Raw genomic sequence first — 12,067 nt, forward strand, 5'->3', positions numbered from 1 at the left:
TTTCTCACCTCTTGACTACAACAGTTATAGACTAAATGCATTTTTCCCCCATAAGAGCATTCTCACTTTGAAAAATAGTGTCTAACACAATGACTCATTAAGTCTGGAAGGCATAACAGTGTTCGCAGAAGTTTTATAAATTTTGAAGTGTAAAATGTAAAACTAACTATAGTGCTGCATAGTCTTAATTATTGAATTGATGAAGGCCAAGGCGGCATTAATAAATAATCATGGTTGCAATAAAAGTCTACTGATTTTCACCTTGGCCAGTCACTTGAGCTTGGGGGTCCATGAATTATTCTGTTCTCCCCTAACTGTGATCCATCTCAATTGGGTGGGCACCAGGATTTGATTAGCTCTGCTCTCGCACTCCAGTGACAGACTTTGGGATTCAGAGAGTGATTCAGTCTGAGCAAAAGCAGAATCACACCTGGGCTTAAAAGCCAAATACGAAGTAAATCATAATGAATTGCATACCTTAAGAATAAGACTGGTAATTACTGGGTTCGGTGTTGCTCACAGTGGGATGAAACGCTTACTTTGCTGGTATGTGATATTTAGTATTCCTGCTCATATTTGCAACTATCTATGCCCTGCCAGAGTTGTGATTCAGTGCAGGCTAAAGGAAAGGCCAGCAAGTCTTCTAATGAAAGCACAGAGAGAGCTGCAACTCGGCATAGCACAACAAACAGAGCATTTTAAGCTTCTTGAAAAAATTCATAGCATTTCATGGTTCTAGGAGAGAGAGAGACCCTGACAGATGAAAACCCGAAACAGGTCGCACAACCTCATAATGAGTCAAAACGTACCGTTTCAGATAAATTGTCACTGATCATCATTGTTAGTTGTCCCAGTTTATTTAATCAGTGATCGTCTTTATTATCTTTAGTCATGTTTTTACACATATTGTCAAAGCAGAGAAGGGTGAAAATTACACATTTAAGACAGCAAAAACCTTAAATCCAATTACTCACACTGTAAACACACATGGTGGTTGGGCAACGCTGTGCTACCAGCAGATGAAAGTATCCATCTGTGACTGCACCTTACTGTAGTCACAGATGGATCAGGAATGTGCGGCTCGTTACATAACCAAAACATCAACAGTCAATTAATGAGATGCCACGGCTATGAAACGTTAGAACAGCGACTGATTGTGTTGCAGTTTTTCTGTACCTTCGCCTTTCACTCACTCACTCACACCTTCAGTCATGCGTACTGTGGGAAGAGGGGATGGAGAGGTTACATTAGCAGCTAGACTGGGAGTTGCAGTTTGAGCCTTGGGACTCTGAGTAGCAGAGTTCTGGGCATCAGGCCATAGATCTGTCTGGCCCATTGTAATGCACAGTTTTCCACAGATGTAAATGTAACTGTAGGTGCACTTCACAGCGTCGAGCATTGCTTAACAGCATGGTAACCCCTGTTTTCTTTGATGCAGACTTTTATTACTACTGGCGCGTGTGTTTGTCAGTTTCCGTACTTCCTGCTACCACAAAGATTTTTATATTGTTTATTGCTTCAGCATGAACTACTGACACTTTCTGTTATTATTACATTTTTATGTAGCATAAACAAGATTAAGTAATAATTTATGTGCAGAAAGCAGTTCACCCTTCCCAGTAATATAGTCTCACCATGACAGCTGATTTCAGGTGTACATGGCTGTGATTGATATGTAGAGCTGGCAGAAAACAGCACTCAAAGGATCAGTTTTGCAGTTTGCCAGGTTTGCCTCGAAACAATAGTCAGATGCCCATATGAAGACTGAAAGAGTTTGTGATGAAAACTGGGGGAAAGGTTTTTAATGCATGAGAATATGACTAAAAGAAAAAGAAAGACTATCCAGTCTGCAGTGGCATTAGTGTTTTAGAATAACAAAAAAAAAAAACATCATGTTATTTCTTCAGGCTTAAAAGCTGGGAGCACCTCATGAATAAGCAGATGCCCTTTAATTTCCTTATCATTTTAACTGCTTGACAGTTTATTCTGCCACCTGCTGGTGAGAAAAATCATTGTGCACCTCAGTAATTGAAATATAATAACTTGGATTTTACATTAAGGCAATCTGAAATATATTTGTAAAACTTTGTTTTTCTTTTTTCCCACAGGTGTCACATCTATCATAAATTCTGGTCTTCAAAACAGAGTAGTACAATGCCTAATTTAGAATTTTGGTGACTGGCGGCGGCTAATTTATTCATTTATTTTCATTTAGAAATATATGACCAAAAACCTTTAAAGTGACTGTGCTTACAAAATAAACAAATAAAACATGACAAAGAATGGAAAACTAGCATAACACCACTGCTAAAAGTAAATGAATGGCTAAATGAATGAATTTATTTATAATGCAAAAAAAAGAAGAAGAAAAAGAATTTATTTATAATGCACTTACAACATCTGCATCTCTAATAGGACCACTTTAGATAAAAAATAGGCTTATTATACTATCATGGCTCTGTTCTAGGACACCCCCACCTTTCCGTGCTCAAATATGAAAAGCCTAAAGGGAGGCTGAGAAGCAGCAAGACCCCCTCACAGTTCAGAGCAGGCATCAATGACAACTAACGTGACGCTAATTAAGTGAGCATGAATAGCATGAGATGGAGGAGCTGAGTTGGAGGTGGGTTGTAAGTGTATGCAGGGTAAAGTAGATTAAATAGCATGCCAAAAGGATGCACAAAAGGGAATCAGCTGAGACATCAGCTGATGTGGACTGCCTTGAAATCTGCAGGGACTGTTGGTATAGCTTGTCTCTGTAGCCTGCCAGAACTAATGCTATGCTCAGTTTCTGTTTGCCCTGTTTTCCCTGGTTATTCCTGGCTTCAGTTTCTTCTCCTCTTTGGGGGGTTTTCAAGACCTGCAAGAGGCCAACGCTGTAACTATAACATGTTTGTTGTAGTGTGCTTTGTCACACTGCTATTAACACTGCTGCTGTAAAGACATTGATGGCACTCTCTGACATTTCCCGAAATTTCTTATACCCAGTCTGACAGATTGGACACTACAACCAAACTCATTTATTTGACCCATTGCACTCAGTCCATTTAAATACTTTGCCTTTCAATGATATATCAGTGCAGGAGCTCAGACAGTCCCAAATTATAGAAGGCTTCAAAAGATTTTTTTTGGACAAAGTCTGCAATATTTTTGCTTCCTGTTTTCTTCTGCAACCAAAGAGGTGACCTTTGGCTCGGCTTTATAAGTATTAAATGTGGAGCTGCAGCCATTTAGTCTATTTTAGCGTAAAGATGAGAAAGAGAGGCAAACTATTATTCCAGCTCTGCCTGAAAGTAACAAAATATACCTTAAAGAATCTCTACAGCTTACTGTCTTGTTTGTTGCAATTGTTAAACTGTAATAGCGACCCCTGTTGCCATTTTGCAAAGTTAAGCTAATCACTGTTTGTACAACTGTGGTCGAAAGTTTACATACACTCATCATGGCCATGAACGTCATGGTAATTTTGGGCTTTTATAATGTTTTTTGTAACTGTTCTTTTTCCAGGTTAGAATTATTGTGCAACATACATTTAATAACTTTGGGTGAACAAGTTTTATTTTGGATTTTCTCTAATCCATATAGGGTCACAAGTATACACACAGGTTCAAATATATCCATACATACTCATCAATATTTGGTTAAGTCGCCCCTCAGATGCTTTTGGTAGCCATCAACAAGCTTCTGGCATAATTCTGGCTGGATATCTGACCACTCATCTTATTTCACCAGTCCTCTTGGCAGAATTGGTTGAGACGTGCCAAACATGACACTGGCAAGAATGCAGTCATCTAAATCTCAAACTAAACACCATCTTGTGTCAGTCTATAGACAGATGTCTTGATGCATTCTCAATCATCCAGGTAAGTAAATCTCCAAAGGTTGATTCTGTTGATCTGGACGTAGCGTTTTCAGTGGGAGACATGTTTCGTCTCTCATCCAAGTGACTTCTTCAGTCTCAGCTGACTGCAGGTTTCCCCAATCTTATGAACAGTATCAATGATCAATGGTCATGAGAATTTGCATAATCATGATGAAGGAACTGACCTCCAAGCCCACTGTTCCTTCAGTGGGCTGGTTTCAGTCATTATGCAAATGTACTGTTTATAAGATTCGGGAAACCTGCAGTGAGCTGAGACTGAAGAAGTCACAAAACGCTACGTCCAGATGAACAGAATCAACCCTTGGAGATCTATAGACAGACACACACATAAACACCAGCCAAAGAAGCCAAATTCACAATTGTCACTTACCATGACTACATACACACACACCTACACACACACACTCACAAGGTGAAAAAAATACCATCCACACTGCCATGGGTGGTAAATATCAAACTAGTTCTTTAATTAATTCATTCTATACTCTTTTAACATAAAATCATAAAGTGTGATTTTCTGAACTTTCCATTTTATGCTAAAATGAATTACTTCTGCCCTCGGAGATGTGCTTTTTCCATCCCCTCCTCTATCCGTTGCCACAGTTTATCTAGGATGAGAATGTGGCCTACCATGTATTGTGAGAATGTAATCCAATTCAGAGAAATGTTTGCAGCTGCAGCCAAGAGTCATTGTTATACATTGAGACACGCTATCTGGAAAAAGCCACCAAACAGCCTTTACAATCACAGTGTGCAGGATAAGTCATGTTTGGTTTTAATCCCCAGAAGCAGCTGCAGTCAGAGGACAAGTACAATGCATTTTATTGCAGATGAACCTATATCGTGTGGGAGAGAAATTGTTAAGAGGAAGCCACAAAAATATGTACACGTGGAAATGATGTTTATTCAACAGGATTATCGATAGCCAGCTAGAGAAGAGAGAAAAAAAGCCTTTGAGGTTATATTAGCAAAATACACCAAGATTTAGCTACTGTCGGAATGCAAATTTAAGTGCAGTAGCATTTGCATGGAGTATCCCGTAAATGTGAAAAGACGGACCCTCGTGGTCACAAAGAAAAAACATTAAATGGAGTTATGGCTTGGTTTGAACACTCAAAAAGTACAGTGAGCATTCCAGCTTATCTTAATTGCTTTTGCTACTGATTTTCCTCACCAGTCCATCAAAACTAAACCGCCTTTACTGTTGCAGTGTTGAGGATAACTCAGTTTGTGTTCTTACCTCAGCAGCTTCTGTGAGGATTAAAACTGCTAGAAATGTGTTTGTGTACTGGAAATAAATCTTCAAACTGTGTGAGACCAAAGAGGTACAGCTGTAAGATATTTACACATGAAAATATTTATTCCAATGCATAACTAAAAGCCAGTTGCAACAGGAAAGGAATTTAACTGCAGATCAACTATGGCCTGAGATCAGGTGTGTGTCTTTCCAAGATGCAAGATGGCATAAATGTATGAAATAGTGGAAGCACAAAAACTACTCTTTGGACATGTGCAAGTGCTTTTTATGTTGCTGTTGTTGTTGTTTCTGTTTAGAACGTATTGCCATCTCAAACAGTCTTAAATACAGAATATAAAAGACCAAAAAATGTATTTATTTATTTTATAATATTAAGGCAACGGTGATTGTGGTGTTGTTCATTCATAAAAATGAATTAGTAAAAGAATTGAATGTTGACGTATCTGTTTACAATTTTGTCGCATTTAAAAATTAATTAATTTGTTAGGCTCCTTTTATTTTTCTATAAAATGCTTCTTAAGACTCTCATATCAACATAAGCCTTGATATTTTTGATAAATTTGTTGATGGACTGCGTGTGTGTCTGTTTGTTTTTCAGGCAAGTGTGTGATTTCAAACGCTAATTAGTGCATCTGTTCTTTTGTGTGGTGGAAATACAAGCTGGGATACATTACAGTGTTCTCCAGCTTGTCTTCGGCAATAAAAGCAAACGCTAAAAAATCAATCCAGCTTCAGCACCATCCAGTTAATATGTATTCACAGCAGATTTCATTTGTGCATTCATGACATGTTTCAGTGTAGCTGCTCAATATACTCACTTTTCAGAGTTTCTTACCATTTAGAGTTTTTAAAAAAAATCATCTACAACAAGTTAAAAATTCAGATAGCCAACAGACAGTTCTTTTATCAAAGTGCTCCACTCAATGTACTTTTAAAATAAATACATTGTTTGGGTTTGTCTAGATCTTGAACAGAACTAGTCTCTAAAGAGTATTTGCTGCCACTATATTGTGCAGTTACATCCACACGTTTTTGGACAATGACACAGTTTGGTAGTTTTCGCCTCTATTCACCACCACAAAGTGCATATTTTCAGCTTTAATTCAGTTGCTTTAATAAAAGTCTTACATTACCAGTTCAGACATTTTTATACATGGCCCCCCATTTTTACAGGCTCAAAACTAATTGGACAATTGACTAATAAATGGTTTTAAAGCCAGGTGATGCTAGTTTTTTTTTTATTATTTCATGGTAAATTAAGCAGGAATTGTGAGTATGAGGTCCTAAGAGATGTTGAAGTATGTGAGGGAGGTCATCATTAAACTGACAAAAAGAAAAAGAAAAATAAACAGAAAAAAGTAAAAATATAAAAAAAAAAAAAAATTAAATTAAATTAAAAAATAAAATTAAAAAAAACCTTAACAGCAGCCAAATCTACAGTCTGGTACATTATTAGATGGAAGGAATAAACTAACCAGCTCAGTAACTCCTCAATAAGGAGGTAGGCCTATTCTTGACAAACTCTTCTATCAAGAGATGCTTTCATGAATGTAAATCTAGAGAATTTACAGTAAGGTGCAAATTACTGGTTACACTCAAGAACAAGAAGGTTAGATCAGACTATACCAGAAAATAAAAGAGTCTGCACCATCTTAAAAAAAATTAATTGGACAGCAAGATAAAGTTGTAACGTAATGATAAAAAGTGAAAGTCATCCACAAGGAAAGGAATATCATATGATTCAAAGCATATCTCATCCACTGTCAAACACGGTGGAGGCAACATGCATGTATGGTTGCCAAAGGAATCGGGTCACTCGTATTTATTGATGGTGTGACTGCTGATAGTAGTAGTAGGATGGATCCTGAAGCGTACAGGGCTATACTGTCTGCTCATACTCAGCTAAATGCTGCAAAATTCATTAGACAATGCTTCAAGTGAAAATGATCCAAAAGCAACCCAGCAGTTTCTCAAAGCAAATAAGGTGATATTCAACAGTCGCAGTTCAGTATAGCATGGGTTTAGTTACTGAAGACAAAAAAGAAGCACAAAGACTTACAAACCATCAGCAACTGAAGGTGGCTGCAGTAAAAGCCCGGCAGAGCATCTCAAGGGAGGAAAACATAGCATTTGCCAAATGCTATGGTCATAGGTTCCAGTCTTCAGGCAGTCATGGAGGTATTAAAAACCTCAACTAAAGGTCTGCACTTGAATAACATCTCTATTGCTTGATTTAAAATCCACTGTGGTGGTGTACAACTCCTCCAACTGCTGAACTTTAGCTGCTGAATACTGGGCTGCTGGGAGCAGCCACATGTTGATGTTGGAAATGGTTTTAGATTGAGAGTGGTGAGAATGAACTGAAAATTGCATTTTAAACTGAAAAGAATGGGCTAAAAGAAGCTAAGGTGTGGCATAGTGGCCAGTTTGTCATCACTAATGACAGCTTTAAGATCTTTTGATCCACAGTTAATATAAAATACTAAGTTATTTATTCAATAACAGAACTTATTCAAACCCACATACAAATGCCGCATTTCTAATATACGCAGTAAGCATAGATCTTGCATAAGTTTTCATTTCGAAACTGAATGTAACCTTTAAACAGACGTTGGCTGTAAATGTCAAGTCCATGTTTAACTTCTTTCTTTTGCTCTGCTGAAACAAGCCACGCACGCTGGAAATAGAAAGAGCGGGATGGTGAGTGCTTGTGCTGCAACATCAGCTTTGTTAAAAGTAAACAATGGCTGAGCGGTCTTTCTCCCATTGACCAAAGTCTCCTGCAATTACGTCCTTGTCTCGTCTTTCCTCTGTTTTCATTTGTTACATCCTCTGTGACCTTTCTGTTTGATGTGGCAGCAGTCAAACGTCAGTGTGTGAGCAGATCATTGATAGAAGGATGGAGGCCATTACCAGCAGTAGTCTTGGAGAAGGCTTTAATCCTCCAGAAAGCTAAGACCAGAGCCATGCTACTGGACTTCTCTTAATTACTGACCAGGCCTAATTGGCTCCTTGTATGGGCTGTGATGCAAGCAGGATGTGACACTTAAGGCTAGACTTCTTCTGCTGTCTGCCCTTTGTGTCAGTCCCATTAACCTTTGTCTTCCACCTTCTTCTTTTACTTTTTATGTTAAATTAAAGGCACCATTTAAATGAGCTGAAGTAGTAAGAACTGGAGCTATGTCATAAGCCATGTAAAAGGAACTAATGGCACCTTAAATTAGTATGCCAGAAAGCCTTGCCTTCTAAGAGGGAAAAATGTTTGCTTGCTTGTTTGCTTGGCTTTGAAGCTGGTTTAAGATTACTGGAGTGGCTTCAGTTTTATGAATGTGTACATGTGTTTGCCTGTTTGTTTTTGCTTTCAAAGGTACTGGATAGAGGCATAATTAGTTACTGTAGGTATGATAAAAAAAAACTCCCAATAATGTTAGTGTACATCCAAAGGGAGCAATGCTTCAAAGGCAGGCTAAAATCTGCAAAGTAAAGCCATCTTCAGTGTTTGCCCTTTGGGATATTGTGAACTATGGTATGTATTGTCAGTACTGTGTAATTAATCATACCACCTAACTGCATTCACAGGGTCCCCTTTGGTTAATTGGACTGCAGCTGCAGAATGGCCTAAGCGATGATTTATTCAGCAGGCAGGTGGAACGACACCATGTCCCCTCCTCCCCCCTTCTTGGTACCAAGGATAGATGGCTCACTCCTTTACCCAGCTACTCCCAGTGCTCCTCCATCCCTCAGGCCAATCGACTCTGAGGGCACATTTACAAGATGGACTTCAGGGTGACAAAATGAGAGGAGGAAAGGTACAGTGGAATCAATTTCTCCCTCTTTACTGCTATTCAAGACTTCTACCAGCGGGAGCAGGAAACAGATAAAGATATTGACCATCTGTAGAAAGTTTAACAAGTGAACTTCCTCCCAGTGCCTGTTTACAAGTAAAGACAAACACCAGAGGCAGCTAAAGGTGAAGTCATTTGGCCTCTCTGCTTCATGGGTCTTTCTTTCATTTACTGGCCGTGCTGTGTGGCAGACCGGTGGTAACTATATCATTTCAGGCTTGTTGTGATTCCAAGCAACTGTGCTAAGGTTGTTTTACACTATTTTGTCTGAGGTCCTTTAATGTCACAGGGCAAAGTAAGTGTGTGGCTAAGACAAAGCTGTCCTTACAAGTCGATTAATAAATGCTGAAAACAGTGTGGATTACATTTATTTTAACCCAATTTAGAATTTAAAGTTTGAACATTACCTTAGATGAACATTTAATATACAATTACTTTTCTTATGGTATCAAGCGTATATTAACCAGACGTTCATTAAATGACAGGCTATTGCTGTTTCATTCATATCCTCCCAGTCTAGACTGCAGACTAGAGAATGGAGCACATAATACAGAAGCGAGGGCCCATATATCAACATTAGAATTATACTTTCTCTCGCTATAGTTTGTTTCAGTGCTGTTGGCGTACCATTACCCTGAGATAACCACACTTTAATAGTTAATGCAGCTGTGGGGCCCCCTCTGCATTACAAATGGACCCATCCGTCTCGCCTAGACCCCTGCGGGTGGCAGCACCACAGTCCATCTTCAGCAACTCTAATCATTCATCAATAGGCAGCAATCTGACACCTGCTTACACAGGATACTGAACACTGTGATGTGGTCAGGGCCATAGACGGACATCCTGGTGTCAGTGAGAGGATCTGTCAACTGATATTACTCCAGACACCACTATGGGACTTCCCAGCTACAACAGCTGGATTGCAGGCTCCAAGCACAATCGGCTTACCTAGCCCGTCTTTTTTCTAACCTGTCTAGACACAGAGCAAGAACAAAGAAACTGATGTGTTATTTACCAAATGAATGCATCGTATAGTTAAAGGGGTATTTAAGACATCAAAGTCTATTTACAGGTTTGGGGTGACTATTACTGGGTATGTGAAAATGTTTGCCTTTTGTGGGAGCTCCAGAGGATCACAGTTCAGACTGAAAGCTAAAGTTAGAGCATGTGGCGTTGGGAAGATGTGAGTTTACCAGACCTCTGTAGCCTTCTTCTTATTTATGCTTGAGGCTAGAAGCTCGAGGGTTGGTGAGCTGCCACCAACACAATGGAATTACTGACCGGTGTTAGTAACTGGTCTGCGGGGCTTGTGGGCGTCAAGTTAATGTCAAAAAATGCTACACTGACATTTATTCGTTTTTTTAGAGAGTTAAACATAGTTACAGGGGTGATATTTAAAGGAGGGCTTATTTTATACATGAAATTTGATATATTTGTACAGTTTTATTCTGTGGTACTGGGAAAAAATCAGCTCTAATGCTTTCATTAGTGAATGATGGAAAGTGTAGTGAGTTTTTGGAGTTTATCTCACTGCTGCCTTAATTTTGAGTTTTGTTTTTTGTTTCTTTTAAGTAATTAAAATGGAAAAAAAACGTAATATCTGGGCTACCAATCTTAATGTAATTATAGTGTGTAGACTGTGTAGAAAACAATAAAAGTCTAACAAATTCCTTTCCTCTAGATACGTTGTGTGATATTTTTAAAATGTCACTGTCTGGCCAGTGTTTGCACATACTAATTCTGTTTAATCTACTTGACAGAAAAAATACCCGCGTTCTAATTTACCTGCTGTGGGAATGTCAGTCAAAAAGCAATCAATAAGACAAATGTTAAAGTGACTCAGCTCTGCAGCTGAGCCTACCACCTGTTTTACAGAGGAGTTTGTAAACCTTTTATCCTCGACTGTAAAGCTTGGCGCTTATTTGTTGTTGCGGTCATCACATCAGCACTCTGCCAAGAGAATCTGCTCTCTTTTCCCTGTGGAAATAAAAAAAAACGGCGATAAAACTCGGCACAGATCGCTTCTGTAAGTAACCAGCAAAGATGTAGCCCGAGCCAGATGCTTTCTCTGGGGACTGCAGCTACCATGCAGGGATGTGACAGGCCCGAAAATGGGCAGGCGGGCCCTTTTCCCTTTTGATCAATCAGGTAAGACAGAGAGGGGTAGCGTGAATTCTGAAAATCCAGATGCACCATCACCAAGGTGACTCTCATCTATTACTCCTCCCAACCTCTCTGAACATATGCTCATCTGTCAGAGTGACAGACCTCCTTTGCCTTCTCTACTCTAGTTGAATTTAAACCTGATGAGGGTCAGCTGAATTAAGCAGTAACCTCATTCTGCTGCACCTGATTGTCATGTCTAGAGGGCAGGCTTTGAACCACAATCCAAACCGTGGATTTATTATTTCACAAAAGTTGATGAAGAAATGGGAGCAACCTGCAAAACTGCTTTAATATTCCCAGCCCCTTCAGTTTTCAGCAAATGTCTGCAGCTGCTGATGTGGAGGACAATTTAGGGAACATATTGTCAGAATAACTTCCAGACAGATGCAGGTTTGCTGCAGCTTGTTAATTCCTTAGTGGCAACAAACCTGCTACCTATCGGATTCAGGAGAGGAATCAATGAAGTCAAGGCTAAAGTATTTTTCAGGGTAAGACTACCCCCTGCTGGACATGATCACTAACGTGCTCGGCTACCAGGAGACTTGTCATGAAGAGCAGAGGAGTGTTTTATCACTGAGAAGTCTTGGAGTGTATTAACAACACAGCATCACTCTCCTTCATGGTGGGTAGTTGTGGGGGAAAAGGTGAAGGGGAGGAGAGGGTGGGCATTTTCTAATAAAATTTTTATCTTACACAGTGAGACGCATTTTAAATAAAATTTTAAAAAAAAAGTTTTAATATTGAACATAAATTGCACATAATGTATAAGTATCACCACAAGATGGTGTCAGTTCTCAAGGATGTCACACGTTGTTGCCTCAGTTTGTAAACCAAAAGAATCTGCCCCCTGTTGGCGACATATATTGGTGACTCATATTGCAGACGCTCAGAAACACTCATGCCTTTTATATGAGG

This window comes from Oreochromis niloticus, linkage group LG20 (genome assembly GCF_001858045.2).
Source record: "Oreochromis niloticus isolate F11D_XX linkage group LG20, O_niloticus_UMD_NMBU, whole genome shotgun sequence".
NCBI lineage: Eukaryota > Metazoa > Chordata > Actinopteri > Cichliformes > Cichlidae > Oreochromis > Oreochromis niloticus.